Source organism: Eulemur rufifrons, chromosome 28 (genome assembly GCF_041146395.1).
Source record: "Eulemur rufifrons isolate Redbay chromosome 28, OSU_ERuf_1, whole genome shotgun sequence".
In the NCBI taxonomy this organism is placed as follows: Eukaryota; Metazoa; Chordata; class Mammalia; order Primates; family Lemuridae; genus Eulemur; species Eulemur rufifrons.
This window is the reverse complement of record NC_091010.1, coordinates 37,249,406-37,269,372: the sequence shown is the minus strand read 5'-3', so window position 1 is coordinate 37,269,372 and position 19,967 is coordinate 37,249,406. Positions and strand designations below refer to the sequence as shown.

General features: G+C 40.6%; 1 protein-coding gene across 2 annotated transcripts in view; it reads left to right on the top strand.

Annotated features, from left to right (window-relative positions):
• The window catches only part of SGMS1 (sphingomyelin synthase 1), a 285,145-nt gene that overhangs the window by 91,434 nt on the left and 173,744 nt on the right, over positions 1-19,967 (top strand). For both annotated transcript variants that reach the window (XM_069459845.1, XM_069459846.1), the window contains exon 3: positions 8,546-8,640. The gene's annotated coding sequence lies outside the window, so the exon portion shown is untranslated. The remainder of the gene's footprint in view (positions 1-8,545; positions 8,641-19,967) is intronic.

Below are 19,967 nucleotides of genomic sequence, written 5' to 3'. Positions count from 1 at the left end.
GCTAAAATATTCAAGTCATGTGTTACCGTGTGTCTTATTACTTAGAAACTTCTTATTTAACCAGTGTACATTAAGGCAGTGTGCAGCTTTTCAAGGAGTGGGATGATGCTTGAGGAGCCCGGTGGTTATTTAGAAATATTTAGTTATATAGATGGATTGTGCTTTTTTCTGCCTTAAAAACAACAATGAGGATTGGATAAGGAAATCACAAAGGAACACTGGAGGAAAGAAAGCTCCTCTTTTACCGTGTAGGATTGAAAATAATCAGGGTTAGTCATTCCCTCCTCTGTGCGCCTGGGCATATGGTTTTACTTTGCTGAAAGCACTAATTGTATGGTATAGTATAGTAATTATTTGTTTACAGTCTGTTTCTCCATTAAACTATAGTTGGCCCAGCCTTATTCTTCTTAGTATCTGTTGTATCAGACACAATGCTGCAATAAAATTTTTTATATATGATTCATTCTTCTCAAATAGTAGGTTAGAAGGCATTTTTTTAGGCCAGTAAGTATTTCAAAATATTGGCAAATATTTTGAATATTCAAAGGTGGTAGAGAGGCACTTTTCAGCCCCAAAGTATGTGTTCATTAAAAAAATCAAAATAATAATTCAGAAAATTTAATCTTTTGTAATCCCATGTTTCTGGGACTATTAAATTCCAAAGAACAGTTTGGATGGGATTAGTAATCCTTCTCAGGCAACCCATCACACCTTTCTCCTCTACGTTTTGTATCAAGGCTAGGTGTGAATATCCACCCATATTCAATTATTGAGGGCCTACAGTATACCTGGCAGTATATTGTGCCAAGGATACAGGGGTGACCAAAACATGTACTCTCAGGGATGTCAGTTATATTCTGGAAGTATTAGAAGAGTCTTAGGATTTACAGAAATTTCTTGCTGCCTCCTTTTTTCTTGAGGACAGAGTTCACATAGAAAACCATAAGTAAAAAAGTTTACGTGCCAATGATTTAGACATTTGTGATAAGGATGCTCTGCTTTCAACAAAATTAGAAAAGTATATTTTGATTAATTTTTTTCTTCTCTTTCCACCCCAAACACATACTCTGACTTATGCCATTGATGTTCCCTTGTTTTCATCATTGTCCCAGCTCTAGAACCCAATGTGTCACTGTGGAAATCTAGTCACTTTTGCATAGCCATGACAATTTGTAAATTACCCACACCTGAGAATGTTTCCAAGGGACATTATGACTAAACTGGATGATAGAATGAGATCTATAGTAGTATGTCACTTTGGTGGCATATCATGACCTCTCAGGGATTTGGGCTTCTTTAAAGCTCAGTATGCATCGTAGGAATGTAGAGATGGATTGCATTAAATGTTGCTCAGTGAAATCCCGATTGGTACCAAGGAAATGCTTTGTGGAATGGCTGTTTCCGATTGCCTCACTGGTGAATCCTTCAGCTGGTTGTTGTTGATGTGACCTGGAGTCAATCACTTAACCCCTGAGAGGATCAGAATCCTCATCTGTAAAATCAGGATCATTTGACAAGCCCCTGAATGCTTTTGAAGATTGAATAACATCTGTGAAGTGCCTGTTACAGGACTAAGGACAGTAGTCTAGTCCCTCAATATACAGCAATGGCTCTTATTTCTTAAGATAAAGGACTTTTTTATTCTCTAGCATTTTGAAACACAGATTTATCATACTTTTTGAATTATGAAAGTTCATGCTTTTTGATATCTTAATACACAATGTGTTTCAAATCCTATAAATTGCATCCTTCTTGGTTTATAGACCAAAATTGTGTACTTGGTGTTTTCTCATATGGCTTAGGACTGAGTCTTGTAGCAAAACAGCAACAGCAGTAATATTCATTTATTTTTCTTATTTTATTTATTTAGTACTTAGTGCCAGGTGTTAGAACTAAGCTCTTTACATAAATTATCTCATTTAATCCTTACAATGAGAGCACTGATGCACAGAGAGAGGTCAAGTAATTTACTTGTGAAAGGACACATAGCTGTCATTAGAGGACCTGTGATTAAAACCCAGGCATGTCTGACTTCTAAGCCCAGGTTCTTAGCTCTTCTCTTTCCCTGCAGCATGTGTTAAATAACTGGGAAGATGGCCCTTCAGAGTGACAGACACAAGTGTTTTTGGATGACTTTCAGTCTGGGTTGCTGCAGTGTGCTTAAACACATCATTCTGGAGTTTAAGGACTCATGTTCTTTCTGTTATGTGTCAAGATAGCACAGTTCACCCATGAGCACTGCACTTGATTTATATTCCTGCTGGGTCTTTATCATAGTCTGTCCTTGCTTCATTTCTTAGTGGACAAGTCTGGGGAGAGGCAGTATATTGGGTGGCTAAGAGACCAAGACTCTGCAACGGGACAGCCTGGAGTTGAATCAGCTTAGCTCTGTACAAGCTATGTAACGTGGAGCAAGTTCCTTTTTTCCTCTCTGTGCTTCAGTTTCTCATCTATAAATTAGGAATACTAAGTAATACTTTATAGAGTTATGAGGATTAACAGAGCACATATTTATAAGAATACACACACACACCATATACACGGTGCATAATGCACTGCCCGACACCTAATGAGTATACTGAAAGTGCTTGTGGTTCACGATAAGATGATGATGTCTTTTAGCACGGCTATGGGCTGTGCCATTTTCATCTTCACTTTCCCCCCAAAGGCCTACCATGGTGCTCCACACATGACAGGTAGGCGTGCTTGGCCAGTCTGTTGAGGGAGTAGATGGCTGTGGATGGGCTGTGTGGTTGAACACGTGGCCAGTTCTTTTTCATCTTGAAGTTATATTTGCCCCATTGACCTAAACCCTCTCTTGGCTTTAATAGAATCAGGGATTGAATAACTGGAAGAAGTTGGCCCAAGCAAGGTTAAAATTATTTGTCAATAGTAATAGCTAACATGCATGAAGTGCTTGCTATATGATAGGGCACAGGCTAAATATATTATGATTAACTTGTTTCTCAAACCTCATGAGGCAGGTATTATCCCATTTTATAAATAGTAAATTTCGTATGCATTGTCCTTGTAGTTAAGAAGTTGTTCTTTGAATTGAAGAGGTCTGGTGTGTAATCCCATAGCACGAGCAGAAATGGGCTTCCCCTCAGGTCTCCCTAAGTGTCCTTTAGTCTATAGTAAAGCACTCAACAAATGGTTGTATTCTCAGTTATTGTTGCAGCTACCGAGGCAAAGTCAGGTATTCTACTTGAATATCAATATGGGAGTTTTGCATATTGATAATTAACATAGCAATCTTGTCATGGGTATACAGACTATATATTCCTTAGTTAAAAATTCTTATTTTTGGGAAAGTCTTTGTATTGAAGCTAAAATTCCCATGCTTTAGGTTAAAGTTTTCACTGCTCTGTCTTTGGTGGAAATGGAAAAATCCCATCCATTGCTCATAGCAGAGTAGTGCTTAAAATGATATTAAAATGGTCTTCCTTGTTTTCTCTTCCCTAGATTAAACTTTCTCTATGAATTTCATATGTCAAGTTAGGTTTCAGTGATCTTTACCTTTCTATTTTTGGTTTCCTATTTTTTTTTTTTTCAATTTTCCCCCAAAAGTGTAGAGCCCAGCATTGATCACTCTGACTCTGGTTGACTTTTTTATTATGAAATGAGGTTTTCATCCTCACAGTCAAGGTCTGTAACCTGTGTGAGGTGGTGCCTGTACTGAAATATTGATCCTCTTTGACTCTTCATGAGACTGTTGGGGTGGCATTTGTGAGCCAGGTCATCAACATTCCTGCTCACACTTAGGCTAGCTCCCCAGCTCCACAACCTGGAGCAGAAGTGGACATACTGGATCAGTGACAAACACGGCCCAGATGGGACACAGCAGGTGTTTGCCCGTTTACTAATCCTCACTTACTCAATTTGTGTAGGAGCCAACATGTCACCCCAATAGAGGATCCTATTGGTTACACAATATAAGAACTTCTTGAACAGAATTGATTTAATTTTACAAGTATTCCTGACTCTTCCCTCTGAAAGCTCTTATTAATCTTTGATTTAATACCCCTCCCCCTTTTTTTTGGTCCATAGTAAGAGCATCCTTCCCATTTCCCCCACTACTTCTAAACATTATTTTGCCTGAACCATGTGTATATTACCTACTCTTAGAAATTGTTGGTTACCCTGTCTCGGTCTTTATTACGGGCATCATAATTGATGTTAGTTTATGGGTCTCTTTTATGGCACCTTCTTCTGAAGCATTCTGATGAGTTATGTCTTATTCTTACCCTTTGTAGTGTTGTCATGGGGTCACCACTGACATTCTGGGCCTTTTTCCTGGAAACACATCTTATGCTGTTGATTTTTCTATGAAATATGTTTCTTGTTGTTTATAACGAAAAGCCTATAAGCTGTTTGGCTTGACCACCCCCAGCTATGTGGCGTCGGGATGCTGTGCAGCCTCTCTGCATGTTTGCTCATCTGTAAAGTGGGCTGATGATAACAGCACCTACTTTACAGACTTCGTGGTGGCACTAAATGAGATAATGCATGTTAAGTGGCCATCTGTGTCTAGCTCATGGAAAGCACTCAGTTAAGATAGTTACTGAAAAAGTGAGCATGGGGTGGGACACTAATGGATCTTTGAATGGTGGTCATGAAAAATTTCCCAGAGATTGTCAAGCCCCAGTGAGTTAGTCAAGGGCAGAAAGGGTGTTTCCCGGCAGGGGAAATGGCCATGAGTGTTACCAGTAGTGGGCCATAAAGTGTTAGGAGATGAAATGGAAAAGGGGGCAGAGAGCAATCGTGAGGTCCTTGTTTTATCAAGCCCAGGGGCTCTGGCTGAATTCCTGGGAAATGAGGACCCACAGAAGAATTTATACTTAATTAGGGCGCTGGACACATGCAGACTTGAGGAAACAGAATTCAACAGGGTCCACAGGAGACACCCAAGGCCTGTGAGAAGGCTTTGCTAAGAGGCATGAGAGGATGGGGAGTTCCTGGATAGTGAGTGGGGCAAAGGGACAGTTAAGCCCTGTATTTACATCAGATGCTTGCTTTTAAGCTTCAGGGGACCTGAAGTAAAACCAAAGAAAGGTGTAACTTGTCATGCATTGAGTCTTTTGAGAAAATGATATCGATGGGCTGCAATTTCTAATACGGAGAAAATCTCCTCAAGAAGTAGCAAGAGGCTGTCCCACATTTCAACCTGGCACACTGTTTGGAACATTGCGCATGGGCACAAATCTACTGGTCTGTGTGGGGAAAGACCTGTTCTCCATTTTCCTGTGATTGTAAGACTCTTTTCTCTAGTATGTGATAAAATAGTATTCTTACTTGCCAGTTTTCTTTTGATTAGTTTTGTAACTGGGTTTTATAAGTTTTCTTTGTGACTGTTGTTTTCTGATTATTTTCTCAAGAGTGGTTAGAAGTAGAAATGGAAATACACCAGAACGTGATTTATGTGAAAAGGAATCTTCTCCACACCCCTAAGTGCGTACACATAAACAAGAAAAATGAAGAACAGCAACTTAAACTAACTTTCATTGCTTTGGATAGACTCTAGTGCCTTGTATGCCATTTGGAGAAAGAGACATGGAAATAAATGCAAATGTATGTGAGAGTGATAGCCAGCTGGCTATCTGAAGTCAGTATCAGCTTTCTGGAAGGAATAGAGACATTTCTCTGTCATTTTATTTGGAATGGCCTCACTGCTAGAGACCATTTCTCTTGCCACAGTGCTGCAGTAAAAGTAAGCACATGCATTTCTAAGAAACAGATTGTTAGAAAGTGAGTTTCTTTGAAATGTTTAAATAAAGAGCATTTATTATATGTTGACAGTGTGTAATTCTTAGCCTTTCCCAGAAGACGAGCCTTGTGTTCCTCAGTCACTACTTAATGATGGAGGCTAAAGAGAAAAAGAGAGTTCACGGTTGTTGGTCTTGCCCTCCAGTGGTAGACACCTAGAAAATGGGACAGCCGTCTATGAGGCAGTAGACAATAGGCAGCCAGGACTGTGATTCTTGAGAGAAGTACATGAGGGGGACCCACAATTGCCCTGGTTTTTTACTTGATCACTTTTCCTTGCATGGTACAGGGAGGTGAGCCCTAGCAGAGCATGGTGGTCTCATAGCACTGAGAAGACAGTTATTGGAGTTCAAGGCTGCTGAAGAGGCTGGAATTTGTATGGTAGGATACTGGAGAGGAGGGAGCTTCACGAGGGCTGAGACCTCCCCAGGGTGAGACCTAGCAGAGAACAGCTGCTACCAGACTAAGAGCAGGGTGGCAATGCCAGAGGCCATGCATTACTTAGAGAGGTGGGGGTCTGGCCAAGCCCGGGTGGAGAGACCTTGCTGAACACCTTAGCCATTCTGTTGAGACCCTCCCCAGGATGTGTAAGGACCATACCTTAGAGTCAGGGCGATAAGCTAGGACTAAGGACATAACTGAAATAGACCCGTCTTAACCAAGCATAAAGCCAGGCCTGACAGGATCAGGAGTATTCACCAGTAATTTAGCTGCCACCAGAACAAAACTGAACACCCTCTAATTGCCTTATAATGGAAGAGAAGCAGGGAAATGTGACCCATATTCAAAATAAAAAGTAATCAGTGGAAATAGACAGTGGCTGTAAAACAGTGTTATACCAGATCTTGGTCTCTAGCAGCATCCTCCACAGAGAGGAGCTTCCTTTTGGAGAAGTGATGACATCCAGGGCAGAGGCAGGGAAGGTACGAGATGAGCTCAGGACAATTTTGTTTTTTAATGTCAGAAACTAAGAAAATAAAAGTAAGAAAATAAAAAAAAGATGGGGTACGTCACAAAGATATGGGAGCCAGCTTGAAGGGACTCTCCCTGGCTAAGTCTGAGACAATCTGAACATCAAAATAATTAAGTACAGGTATGAATTATAAATCATTGAAAAAGTAGGACTTCATGTATCCCAGCTGATCCTAAGTAGATAAATAGAAGAACACATAATGTAGAATGCTGAGTAATCAATGGTAATATGGAGGGAACGCTGGAGTTGCAACAGTCAGCATGTTGCACCCATCACAGTATAAAGTTTAGATCAGGCAGCGTCACCAGTGGATGCAAATCTGGGGGGGAATTTTGATGAGGGACAAGTTATTTGCATGGTCTGAAAGTGTCTGCCTTTAGATTACTTATTACTTGCAAGGGGAAAAGCGGTAATTTTTCATTGGAGAAATTGGACAACACCTAGACTGGATGATCAAAATTATTAACGTCACCACGCTGGGGCAGATAGACTTTTATGCGCCTTCAGATATGACATCCGGAGAAGAAAACATCACTTCAGTAGTTTTCTGGCTGCAAATGCATAATCTGAACTTAATCATCAGGAATCACCTGAGGAAATGTCAGACAAGTCAAAATGGAAATGTTCTATTAATATAAAAAAGGGGAGATGCTGTCTTCTTCTAAAGTGTTAATGTCATAAAAGACAAAGGAAAGCTGTGTGTTTCAGGCTAAAGGAAGCTAAAGAGAAATGGCAGTTAAATGCGATATCTGACCCTGGACTGAATCCTGAATAGGAAGAAAAAGAAATACTATAAGGAGCAGTATTGGGTTAACTCAATATAGCAGCAGATTAAGGTGTTATGTCAATATTAAATTTACTAAGGTTGATAACTAAGTTGGGGTTATGTAAGAGAATATCCTTATGCTTAGGAAAGAAATTCTGAAGTATTTAGAGTTAAAGGGCTATGTTGTATGGAACTTGTCTCCACATGGCTCAGAAAAAAAGTCAAGTGAGTGGTATGTGAAGAGAGTGAGTGGATGATTAAGTAAATGGGTTAAATGTTGATAGTAGATGAATCTGGATAAAGAGTACATGAGTATTCTTTGTACTATTACGATTCTGCAACTCTTCTATGAGCTTGAAATTATTTCCAAATAATACATTTTAAACAGCTCAGCAATTATAACCACAACTTAAAGAGAAGAGGAAGGCATGTGAAAAAGATAAGTCTTCTCTTACCGTGGTGTGGATTTTCCAGCCTTTGGTTGCCTGTGGTAAATACATTAATCCTATGGTAGTGTCTCTGTCACTTAGCAGGCAAAGCCATTCTATATCTGTTGGCTAAGAAAGCATATCTAGTGCAAGAAGAAATAATAATATTGATGTTCAAGTTGAAATTATTATGCCATTTGGTGTCATAGAAGAGTTTGGAACAATGGGTCATAGAGCTGGGTTCTAATTTATTCTTTGGCACTTGCTGGTTAAGTGGTCAGGGGAAAGTTCCCTAACCTTTGGGAACTTTAATCGCGGCATCTTAAAATAACACTTGTCTGTTCTCAAGATCTTAAGGCTCCAATGAGAAAATGCATGTGAAATCTCTTTGTAAATAATAATGTTTTTTTTCTGCAAACATTAAGTTACTATTAATAGTTTTGATTAAAATGGCTTAGACTAAGGTAGAGATTTTCCTTAATTTGGGTGTTTTTTTTCCTATTAAAGATCACGTTTTTACTTGATTAATTATGTGAGGGAGTTTCTTTCCCCTTGGACCCTTTGGTTCCTTTTGGTTGCCTCCTTCCTAATTTCCTGGCCTTACTATTCCAGGCAAAGCTTCAGTGACTGAAGGAGTTGCGGACTTTCTGAATTTTAAAAACCAGTGAAGTTGGAGCACAGCAGAGGGTATATAAAAGGCAATACAGGTGAGTCAAAATCAGCGTTTCACCCATCCTCAAAGAACTCATGGATCTGAAGTTCCTTGTAATTGCTCTTGCTTTGTTCCGAGACTGAGTGTGAGGCTCTGATGGGATGGGGAACTTCAGGCCTTCGTGGTGCCCCAGGGTGAAATCAGCCAAGGAAAGGCCTGTGTGGTTTGGGGGAAAGTAGGAAAAAGAATTGAAGAGGCCAGCTCCCTCCTTGGAGGAGGCAAGCAACATGGGCCAAGGTGGGAGTAATGTGTAAAACAAAGGACATGGGAAATAGTATCAGACTGAGTCACTGGACATGACAGAAAAGGGCACTGCTCGATCTGGAGTCGCATAAACCAGGTGGGAAAGGTTCTAAGATGTCTTTTGGGTCCAGACCGTTCCCCTTAATTTGTAATTCCTTTTGATTGAGGCTTTTATTCTGGAAGATTATGGTATAGTTACCAGGTCTGCCCTCTTCTCGGGAGTTGAACAGTCTAGGCCAGGGCTACTCAGAGTGCCAATGTGAGATGAGATAAAAAAGAGTTTGATCTAGAACATAAAAGTCAGCCGAACTAAACGGTGTTTTTAGTGTCATTGTTGATTTCCATTCTGGCACGTGACTGCTATTTTTGTGTGTATATCCAAACAATATATTGCTTAGTTTTGCTTGTTTTTAAGCTTGAAAAGAATGGTATATTGCATGTAGTATTTTTCAACTTGCATTTTTTTGCCTGGTTATGTTGTAAGCTTTACTTGTTGCATGTAATGGTAGTAAATTTTTCTGGTTAAGTAAATTCTATTGTGAGAGTCTATCATAGTTTATCTGTGATCTCACTTCCCTCCAACATTTGGTATTTTGTTGCCAGACTAGCGTGTGTAAAATAGTGTATCATTGTCACTGATTAATAGTGAGATTGAACATCTTTCTTTTTAGTGTCCTTTGGAGAACAGAGTTAGAGATTTTAATGTAGACAAATTTTCACTCTTGTGTGGCTAATAAAGCTTATTTCTGTGTTTTTGTTTTTGATTTTTGAAGTATACTCTGAAATTCTCTTTTAACTGTGTACGTGGTACATTTTCATTGCTAATCTTTGTTCTTTTGGATTGACGTTTTTATTGGTTTGTGTTTTAATTCGATTTTTTTTCTCTGATGATTTGGAAATTATACATTCTATTTCTGTTCTTCTGAGATGATTACTTGGAAAGTACACTGTGCACATTTAACAGTTTTAAAGTCAGTCAGTATTTAAGGTAATCTAATCACCTTCCAGAATAATACAAAAGGTCACCTAATGAAGACTCTCTCCTTCTGTACTTATATGTTCTTTTCAGTATTTCAGTTCTGTTATTTGTTTCACTCTACCAATTAGACAGTTGTTACTGTTTAGAGATGGTATTTAATTTTATATGTTTACCATTTTTTTGTTCCTCTTCCCTTCCTTTCCTCTGATGATATTTACCTTCTTCAGATTTTTTTTTTCCTCTAAGAATCTCTTGGTGGCAACTTCTCTCAATTTTGGTTTCTGAAATGTCTTTGTTTTATTCTTATAGTTCTTAATTGGCAGTTATTTTCTCCCAGCATTGTGACTATACTGTTTCATCGTTCTATAGCTTTCATTTTTCTCTTAGGACATCTGTTAGTCTTTCATTTGCCATTTTTTAGTGGATGATTTGACTTATTCTAAGTTTGTTGACTTGTCCTTGGTGTTCTGTAATTTTGCTACAATGTGTCTATGTACAGCTTTCTACTTTTTATCTTTATGCGTGTTATGTATCTGTGGATTCATTTTATCAATCAGCTCTGAAAAATTCTCAGCTGTTAATGCTTTAAATACTGTCTCTTTACTTTCTCTGTTCTGGTTTTGATTAAATGGATGTTAGAACTTCTCTTTTTATCTTTCATATCTTTTTATTTTTGTTCAATATTTTCCCCCTTGTTTTTCTCTGCTTTATTCCGGGTAATTTCTTAAGATTTAGCTTTTAGTTCAATAATTCTCTCTTCGGCTGTGTTGAATCTTCTGTTTAACCTAGCCATTGAATAACTTCAATGATTATATATTTTTTGTTTCTAAAATCTTTATTTCTGCCTAGATATTTTTTGATGGTTTCTTTTTGCTTGCTCATTTTTTTTTGCTTCATCTTTGATGTATATCTTCAGACAACACCAAAGTTATTTTATATCCAGTATTCAATAATGCCAGTATCTGAAATCCTTGGTGTTCTTAATCTATTTTTGTGCTTCTTTCCTAGTGTGCATGATAAGTTTTGATTATATGCTAATATTTGCTTGATAATTATGTCTCGGAATCTTCAGGTATTTATTTCTTGAGATTTGTGTGTGTTTGTACTAGCAGCCAGGAGGATGCTACAGACCCAGGACCACTTTTGTTCCCTTTGGAAACCTGATGTCAGGTTGGGCTTTCCCCACCTTGCTGAAAGATGGAGGTCTGGAAACCCCATCTCATTGCTGGTGTTCATAGTTGCCTCCAGGGCAGCTTTGGCTTTCTTCTTTGCTCACTCCTTAGTGCTCTTTGCCCAGCTTTCAGTGCACTGTTCCTGCCATATTCTCATGGGTTTTGTTTCTCTACCTGGAGCTAACCAATGCATTAAAAAGTGTTTTTAAAACTAATTTATCCTGAGTCTAATTATAGTATAACAGAAGGGCCTTGCAAATATCTAATCCACCATAATTCCTGAATTAGGCATGCCTAAGTAATTTTTAAAAATTAGTTTTCTGTACATGCCCTTTATCAATTTTTTTTAAAACCCTTTAAACCTTAAATTACTTTCCTTTATTTCACCTAAGGATAAAGAAAATAATAAAATAATGATCTTCTTGAAAGCTAGCTAAATCACATCATATACTATATCCTTACACATTTGCCTGGATTCTTTTTCTAGTTACTATTGAATATTTACTCCCTTGAATTACTACTCTTGGAATAACTCATCAGAACAGAGTACCTATTCAGCATCAATTTATTGTGCCTCTCAATCTGTTTTCTGTCAAAGTGTCATTTTTCTTTCTATCCAGAATCCTAGAGATAAAGATTTAGTTGTGGATCTCTGCCTGTAGAGGCCTTTCTTCCTCACATGGAGTACAGAAAACAGATGTTTGCTGTTGTAGTTAGAGGCATCATCTCTGTAAGCTCCACATTCTTACATTCTACATCTCCTTAATAGGCATAGAAAGCAGCGTGAAATTTTGGTCTATCAAATGTTAAAGTTGCCTTGGGCTTTGGCACATGAAAAAAATTCTTTCAAAATGGATGTCAAATGAGATTGCTGATTTAATAGTTTTTTAATTCATTCTACAGTAGAATAATCACCTGTAGGCAACTGTACCTTTTTAGAGGCTACACAGATCTGACAGGTGTGTGTAGATTTGGGGATGAAAGTGCTAGGTTAGGCATGTCTCTAATTGGCAAAAGTCTTTATGCTTTGTAGGTTGCAGGTAGGATTTTTGTAATGCTAGTATAATCATAGAAAAAGCAGGCTCTGAAAACATTCCTAGGAAATGCTGAGCTATGTGATAGAGATTCTCTGAGGAATTGCCTGGTATTGGCTCCACACTTTCACGTGTAAAACATAAATATTAGAAAATTCTGTGGCTTTTTCCCCCTTGGATAGCAAATCCCAGTGAGTAGTAACTTACATCTGTATCCTTTTATTCTTGGGTTTTTCTTGGCTGTCAGTTCAGGCACTGCTGTTGGTTTTTGCATTCCAAATAGTTGGGTTAGCCAAGCACCCCAGAAGCTCACCTGGGGAGTTGGGTAGTGATGAAAGTAGGACTGGAGAAGTTTGCCAGGGATGGCAGGGCTTCCCGAGGGGTCCCCCATCTGGCCTTCTGGGCCTGGGGGCCATCAGCCTCAAGTGCTCACTGCTGGGGAGTAGGGAAAGCAATGTGATTGCCTTCACTCCAGTTCTATTGGCCTGGGCTGGGCCGGGCAGCTCATTTGGCAGAGCAGGAAGTGGCCCTTTGAGCTCCCATTCTCTCTCTCTCTCTCTCTTTTTTTTTAACTGTAAATGTGTCCCTTTGAAGATTGTGATTTGGATCATTAGCATGATTTCAACAGAGTTCACCTGAGTGCAGTTTCTTTCTTAGTGTGAAGTTATGACTCTGGTCATATCAAAAAGATGCAGAGAGACAGCCCCAAAATGCGGTCTTTCAGATGTCCATGTCAGGGGGTTAAAAACTGGGGCCTGACAGTCATTGTCAAGACGAGAGACCATGAATCTGCCTTTGGTGATCAGGCCCCGTCATGTAACCCAGAGCCGTGCTGGCTGTGTCACCTGTGCTTTAGTCATAATCGTGTTTCTCTGCAGTGAGAACGGTTACTCATCTCTGTATGACTTGGCACTGGAACACTCGGCCATTTGTAACATTTGGCTCCTTTCTCACATGAGATAATTAATTAGTATCTTTCTAAATAAGGTTTTGAAAAGTTAGGATTATTTTAAACACCTTCCTCTCCAACTTGTCTTCCCTCCTGCTCACCGAATTCACATCTGGATGCTTGCTGTCATGTCCTTTACTTAATGCCGGCAAAAATGCCTGCGGAATAATTTTTGTTTTCCTTTGCTACAGTCAGAAAGTTCAGGGGTTGCAGCATGACACAGGGGGAGCCATACTAGGTTCATCGTAGCCAGACCACCTGGGTTCAAGTTGAAGTTCTACTCACAGTCTGTAGGACTTTGTTTACTAATCACTTAGCTTTTCTGTTTTATTTTTCCCAGCTAATAACTACCTTGATCTGTTCACATGTTAGAGCAGTGGTTTTTAAATGTTTTGGTTTTAGGACCCCTTTATGCTCTTAAAAATTATTGAGGACCCCAAAGAGCTTTGCTTATGTGGATTCTATGTAGCATATTGTGGTAGCAGAATCATGGCCCTAAAAGATGTCCGTGTCCTAATCCCCAGAACCCGTGAATATGTTACCGTACGTGGCAGAAGACTACAGATGTGATTAAGTTAATGATCTTGATATAGGGAGAGGATCCTGAATTACCAAGGTGGACCCTGTGTAATCATAAAAGTTCTTCTAAGAGAGTCGGAGAAGGAAATATGAGGGTTGAAGCAGAGGTTGAAGTAATGCTGTTCTGGAAGACAGACCACAAGCCTAGGAGTTACGCAAGGGTCGCAGTTCTCCTGTAGACCCTCCAAGGAGGAGACCGGCCCTGACAGCACCTTGTTTTTATTCCTGTAAGACCCACTTTTGGACTTGTAACTTCCAGAACTATAAGATGATAAATTTGTGTTATTTTATAGCCACCAAATTTGTAGTTGTTATAGCACCAATAGAAAACTAATATACATATTTTCCATACTGGAAATTAAAAGTGAGAAATTTTAAAAATACTTAAGAATAATAAAAAACCCATTATAGGTTAGCATAAATTACTTTTTTTATGAAGGATAACTATTTTCCAACTGCAAATGAGAAAACTGCCACTGCTTTACATATTTGCAAATCTCTTTAATGTCTGGCTTAATAGAAGCTAGCTGGGTTTTCATTTCTGCTTCTGCATTCAGTGTGTTGTGGTATCACATGTATCATGTAGCCTTTGCAAAACATCACTGAACACTCTTGGAAGAGTGAGCATTAAAAAGACAAATAATTTCTTAGTATTATTATGAAAATAGTTTTGGCCTCATGGACTACATAAAAGAGTTTTAGGGATTTTCAGGTGTCCCCAGACCACACTTTGAGAACTGCTGGGCTAGAGCATAGCCACATGGCCACACCTAGCTGCAGAAGGGAACTATAGTTCTTATTCTGTGTATCAGTTAAAAAAACTGGGGGTTCTGTTACAAGGAAGAAAGAGAGAGTGGATATTAAGTGACATTTAGCAATTTCGAGACTTCTTATATCAAAGTTTGGTATACATCGTGGGTAGACAATCACCAAAATGTCAATTTCCCTTCTTGCCCTTGTATTAATTAGGAAAAATGGACCCTTCACTCAGACTGCATTATTTAGAAATACCTATGACAAAACACAATGACATGTAGGCAGAGGCATAATTGCAGTGAATTGCATTTTTAGCATTTGTGGATAAATTATGTGAAATATCTATTGTTTGGTGCTCACAGGCAGCTTTTTGATATCTTATTTGGTCTTTTGAACTTAACAATATGCCTCCTTTCCTTTGGTAGGAGGAAAGTTGAAATTGAAATGAGATTTAAGACTCAGCTTTGATTTCATAGTTATTCTCCATGGGTTTGAAAATACGTGCAGTGTGATGTTTTCTTTGGGGTCATTTTGTAAATAGCCCCTGCTGCTCCCTGGCAGCGTCCTGTTGTTGAAGAATAACCCAGTTCCAGTTTCTGATGTGAAACAGCAGTTAGAAATATTTGTGCTAAAGTACCTTATATTTTTTAAAAAAGTATATAAATACAATAAAACAGTTTGTGCTTACGTGGCTTAATTTTGAGCTAAATATAAAGCTTAATGTTGATTTCATTAATTGATGAGTATGTGTGTGTTTAATGCTATTCTCATCTTTAAATCAATTATCGTAATACCTGTTGGGTGAGTCCGGAGCTATTATTTCAACCTCTGGGTCAGAAGGAGCCTTCATACCTTGGATTGTCCTATCCCTGTCCATGTCCTGAACTGGTAGGAAAGCGCAGTTTGGGTTTGGTATGGGGATGGAGAGGGAGCAGTGAAGGTAGTTTTGAAGCCTGAGTACTTGTAGGGGAAAGAGGTACTTGTTTGGGAGCCACAACTAGGTCCTTTGGGTGGCCAGAGGGCCACACCAGTTTCTGGTGACCTTTCCAAACTGGAGCTGAGAGGGGCAGTTTTACTTGCCTTGCTGTTTTTTTTCCCCAGAGACCACTGATAGCCATCTGCGGTGGCCAGTTCCTGTTTCCCCTAGTGATGTACTCTGTTACCAGGAAGCAAGGGTCTTCTCGGTTGAAACCTCAGTTATGACAGAGAGTGGAAGCAGTAGGTATGGCTTGAACTTGGGTGACTGGGGACCTGCTGGTACTAAATACCTCGCATCTGAGAAGCTCAGTGTTTTTGGCAAATATCATTATCATGGTAGCATGTATTACCCACATATGGGCCTAATGCAAAAATTATAAGCAAAACTGGTAGAAAGGTATTCCTATTTCATTTTTTGGTCTATTTCAGATCATTACCTAGTGGGTCTCTGCACTAGTTGTCCTGGAGACTCGCTAGGTGTTCCAGTAGTGGGGAAGTGTGGCTGGGTGCAGGGCCCCCCTCTTTTTTCCAGATGTCCACATTATCACCCTGGGTGCTGTGGGGTGGCAAAGGTCAAGGTGCTGGGTAAGAGGAAGTCCTGCTCAAAAGCCATGTGGTGATTATAACAGCCAGTAGTTTTGGAAACAGGGGCTGAAATAATTTTCTGATAGTTTAAAATTTAGATTGCAAAACAATTAAGTGTTTTGATTTGGGAGTTCTTGTATTTGATAATCACTAAACAGTTTCTGTATGTGGAAGCTCAACCAGTACAGAGCCAAGAGCGGTGTCTTCTTTTGCCATCAGCTCTTGAGTGGCCTACGAGCTTCCTGGTAGCTGGCCCAGGAGGCATTGCAGGATGGGAGCCGGCCCTCGCAGGCTGTCAAACCCAGGCCATTGCCCTGTGCACAGAGAGCCCCCTGAGGGTTTTGGAGGTGGTATGTGACAGTCTAGGAAAGATTAGGGTCTTTCTGGAAAGAGGCAAAAGAAGCATCTATAACTTGATGTTTTCTGGAAAAAAAAAAAAAGTTTTTTGACCCCCTTATTCTGTCTTACTGATTCCTAGCTGACTCCCATATCAGTTGTTACAAATGCTTTCTTCTTTTTGAGCTCCTGGTCTCCTATAACCCAGCTCTTGGCAAATGGCCTTAGAAATGAAGTCATGGAGACAGAGCTTGCCCTTTTTGTCCCTCCTCTCCACCCCAGAGTACATCGGCTTTTCCCCCTACAGGTGCCAGGCTGGTGAGGTGCTGAGCTTTAGGACGTATGGGCACGTCTATTTCCCACTCCTTCACACCGTCTCCTTCTGTCCTGTCCCGCCCTCTCTCAGGTGCTCAGGCATCCTGCTGCTGTGTTCAGCTACTCCGTGGTACGCTTCTTGAAGTGAACGCTTGTCCCGTGCCTCTGATAGGTGTCTTTCCTATTAAGACCCTTCTATCTCATGGCTTACTCCCTAAAAGCCCTACTGCGAACATTGTAACCTGAAAGTCATACCTTATACATTCACAGAATGTTTATTGACCACCTACTGTGTGCATGGGAGCTGGGGTGCAGATGCTAGGAGATACAGAGGTGAGTCAGACTGGTGGGGCTATTGATACAGAACAGGGAGAGAGACATGGAGCAAATAGCATTAGAGACTAAGGATAAAAATATGTACAGGCTAGAAGGGGAGAGGGAGCAATTTGCCTTGAAAGATTTTGTAAGTGTGGATCCCTCAGACAAGAGGAGAGGGTCATGCCAGGCACTAGCCAAAAGCCAAAGAGGGGTTACTCTGTCCCCCCTTTCTGATGGGATTTCATTAGGCTAAGGCAGAGGGAGACCTGTGTACCTAAAGGATCTCCAGTGGTAGAGTTTGGCTCACTGTGGCAGTTGGTTGGAAAGAACCTTTTGGGCAGATACAGGCTTATGAGTGTCTCTAAGATAACATCCCATGAGTAACTGCCAATTCCATGTATCTTTTGGGCCAGGCTTCGACCTAAGGAGAAGATAGGTAGTCTTCAGTGAGGTTCTTGAGCCCTGGGAATCTTCCTTGTATTCCTCTGCTTTAAGAACTTGTTGGTTACGTACTTACTACTCCATGACTCCCTGTTCCTGTGGAAGGCCTTGAATACCGAGCCTTTGAGGTTAGAGCCCAGTTACAAGGACCTGCCTCCCTGTTTTAACCTTACCTTGCATTTCTACCGTATATTCACGCATAGTATTTTCACTGTGAGTGTGTATGAGAGAGAGTGTATGTGTGAGAATCTCTCTCCACTCTGCGTTCTTTGAAAGGCAGGAAGTACTGTTCTTTTGTTCATTTTATCCACATGGCGTATACTAGCCTGGCATACTCCCAATACTCTTAGATTGTTTAGCTTTTTAAATGTTTGAGGTGCTCTTATGTACATTCTCATTTGATTTTGACTTAAAAAACAACTCACAGAAGAGTGACTATAGTTTTCAGTAGAGCATTGCTTCACGCAGCACTTCTGGGGGACCTGTGCACTGCCTAAAGCCTGAGATGGCTGGGGGTTCTGCCACTCCTGAGTGGCTGGGGACTGTGGGGGAGTGATGGGTGCACCTTTAGTAGACCCACTCTGCAAATTGTCCCTCATGGGATCTGTTGTGGGGGATTAAGTAGGCCTCATCCTGTCCCAGACTGAGCTGGGACTTACTGTCACCAGAGGAGCCGCTGGTTTGGAGCCCCTGGTCAGAACAGAAGTTCTCCTAGGCATTGCCACTAGGCAGGGTATTAGCATATTGAAGCTCCTGAGGATAGGATCAAGCTATTTAGGATGACTTCTCCATAAGAGCTTCTTATCAGCAAGTGTGTGTAATTTCTAGCTTAGTCTGGCCGGACAGGCCCAGTGATGCTGCTAAGTGTTATTATACTAGGCTGTTGGCTTTAGCTGGCTAATTTGGGGAAGGGGAGAGGTGGTTGGATTCTATAGTAAATTCAGTTGGATGCCAATGATAGGATTTGCCACAGGGATCCATAAAATTCAGAGTGCAGGGGTGAATTCCATGGCTCACACCTTATTCTCCTTGCTCTGCTCCAGTACAGAATGTGAGCGTGTGTGCAAAATTGTGTCAATTGCCACTCCAGAGTGTTTGGTACAAGAGTGTTGGAGCCGCCTTCATTTTAGCCTGTTTAGCTCAGCTTGGGCTGGCCTGGACCCAGGGCCTCAGTGTTCCTGGGCTTCTGTCACTGAGAAGAGCTGCATGGGAGCTGAGAAACAAGGGACTTGCTGTGTGAATTCAGACCAGTGGCAGCTGCAAGAAAGAAGAGTGATAAAGTCCTTCTGTTTTGCCTTTGCTCAATTCTAAATTATACTTTAGGATTTTTATAACATTGCAGTGTTTCTCAGGAAAGCTTGATTTGGGCCATTTATTCTGAGGGTTTTTGGGACCTTCTGTGAGGAATGGTTCGATTTGTCAGACGGATGAGCTGACAGGGATTGAGCTGTTGGCCAGACCCCATTGCCAAGGGGCTGTGTGATCTTGTGCCATTCTCTGGGCACTTCCCCTCTCTGTGCTTATAAACTGGGGGAGCTTAGTGGTTCACACTCAGCACCAGCACTTTGGGTACTAATACATTTGATACTAGAACACTGGGTCATGATGAACAAGCTTTGCAGAGGTTTTGAGCCCGACAGAATTGCTTCCTATTCTGGTGTCAAAGCACTTATTCGCTTGGGTCGTGGTGTGGTTGCGAAGATTGAGTTCAGTTAAGTGAGGTGATGTGTGGAAGGCACTTAGCAAGTACCTGGCACCTGGTAAGGGCACAGCTGATGGTGGCTGCTGTTAACGTTTAAATTGCGTGGCATGGGAGAATCTTGCAGCACTGTCCTTTCACTTCCTGTCACAGAGCAAGCAGTTCCCATTATCTTTACTTTTTAAAAGAAATTCTGAATAAGTACGGACAAGCAGCACATCACTTTAATTTGTTCCTTGAAGTGTCTGTGAGTGACCTGATCTTAGGAGTGGGCAGCTTCCCTTTTAGAATAGAATTCAGTAACATGAAATGAAACTGAACACAGAGTCTGAACAGCTCACTTCGTTGTTTCAGTATGGCTTTTTCATAGCTCTTAACTTTTTTTTATTAGGAAAGAAATCTGTGTGGCATAGACAAAAAAAAAATGCAACTGTATGTTTTCCTTGAGAAGAGAACACGGAAGCATGAGAAGGCAGGCTTAATTCCTTCCCTGATATTTCTTGACTTCTGTTATTTTTCAGGCAGTGGAGATGCAAAAATAAGTACAGCTGATATGGTTCTTGCCCTCATGGAGATTAGTTTATTGGGGCAGGGCTGACATTAAATTACAGAAATAATGATTTGATTATAGTCATGATTAGCGCTGGGAGAAGCACAGAGTGTACTAAGTATGCAATGTGGGATCTGCATGTAATGGGGAGATCAGAAAAGTCACCCCGGGGAAATGACTTTTAGCTTGCAGTCTGAAGGATGAGAGGGGGAGAGTATTTTAGGCCAAGGAAAATGGGGAAGGCAATTCTCCAGGTAGAAGGAGAGGGAGAGGGAGAGCGAGAGGTGGGATCCCAGCCCAGTTTCAGTCCTGGGCAACTGGGAGAAGGGTGGTGCCATCTATGCAGGTAGAAAAATTTGGAGGATTGGGGATTGGGTGGGGGTGGGAT